The sequence below is a fragment of the Aplysia californica genome, unplaced genomic scaffold (genome assembly GCF_000002075.1).
Source record: "Aplysia californica isolate F4 #8 unplaced genomic scaffold, AplCal3.0 scaffold00066, whole genome shotgun sequence".
Taxonomy (NCBI): Eukaryota; Metazoa; Mollusca; class Gastropoda; order Aplysiida; family Aplysiidae; genus Aplysia; species Aplysia californica.
The window spans coordinates 386,160-387,183 of record NW_004797336.1 but is presented as its reverse complement, the minus strand read 5'-3'; the positions used below and the strand labels follow the sequence as shown (position 1 = coordinate 387,183).

Sequence of the window (1,024 nt, the reverse complement as noted above, 5' to 3'; positions counted from 1 at the left end):
CTGTTCGTGAGTTCTTCAGTTTTCTTTATCCAACATTTATTTTTAGATGCTGTACTGCATGGTGCTGTGCCGCAAAGTATAAAGTATCTCAATTGTCTTGGATAGTTGACGTGATGCTAGGGTCTCCAATTTCGGCATTCAGTGCTTCCTGTGGCAATGTCTTGGCTTAGCTTGTGATCAATACGAGGCATTTATTAGTTGTTTTGGGAAATCTCCAGTTGATTGACATGGGTGTCAGATAGCCATGGTTTCCAACTGCTACCAGCAAAGTTGGGCCATTGAAGTTTAGTTTCCACCTCCTGTTCCTGTCCACAACTGTACCCATCTCGCCACACGCAAAGCGCTCCTGATCCTAAAGCTTTCGTGACATAGGGCTTTCGTGACGAAGCAAGAATTGATATGTTATCGGTGTTTATTAAGATGGTCAGACTGTCTGCGAACAGCGTTGTCAGTTCGTCTTTGAAGCGAGTATAAATCTTTGAGGGAGGCCTTGGCTCACCTTCTTGCTCTTACGGAGGCTCTCACTGAAGCAGACCTTTGACTGGCAAATGACTAAGCCACTGGATGTACCTGTCGGAAACGCCTTTGTCGAGGTGGATACGAAGTAGGTGCTCACGCCAAACAGTGTCGTATGCCTTCGAGAAGTCGAGAATGAATGAAAAGAGCAAGCACAGATTTATGCTTAGTTTCCTTTTGGAAACTGTAGTATATTTTATGCGTGACTATTAAGATATTGAAATTCTACATTGTCCTCACCAAAACTATCCATATCGTTCGGCCAAATCATATATTTGCTCGGTCATCATCTTCTCCATCGTTCTGACGACGCAGAAAGTGGGGCTTATGTGTCTGTACGACGAAAGGTCGGTTACTGGTTTACTGGATTTGAGAAAGTCGACTACGATGCCGTCCTTCTACATTTATAGTTCCTCTACTGAGCAGAAGATCATAATGAGGAGAAAAGCGAGCTTCTCTATGGCTTTCGGACCCTGTTGATGCTTCAGAAATATTTCGGAGGCTCGAG

At 44.1% G+C, this 1,024-nt stretch overlaps 1 protein-coding gene across 2 annotated transcripts in view; it reads right to left on the bottom strand.

Moving 5' to 3' along the window:
- LOC101857628 overlaps positions 1-1,024 on the bottom strand; it is a 121,616-nt gene that overhangs the window by 4,239 nt on the left and 116,353 nt on the right. The window lies entirely within an intron of this gene.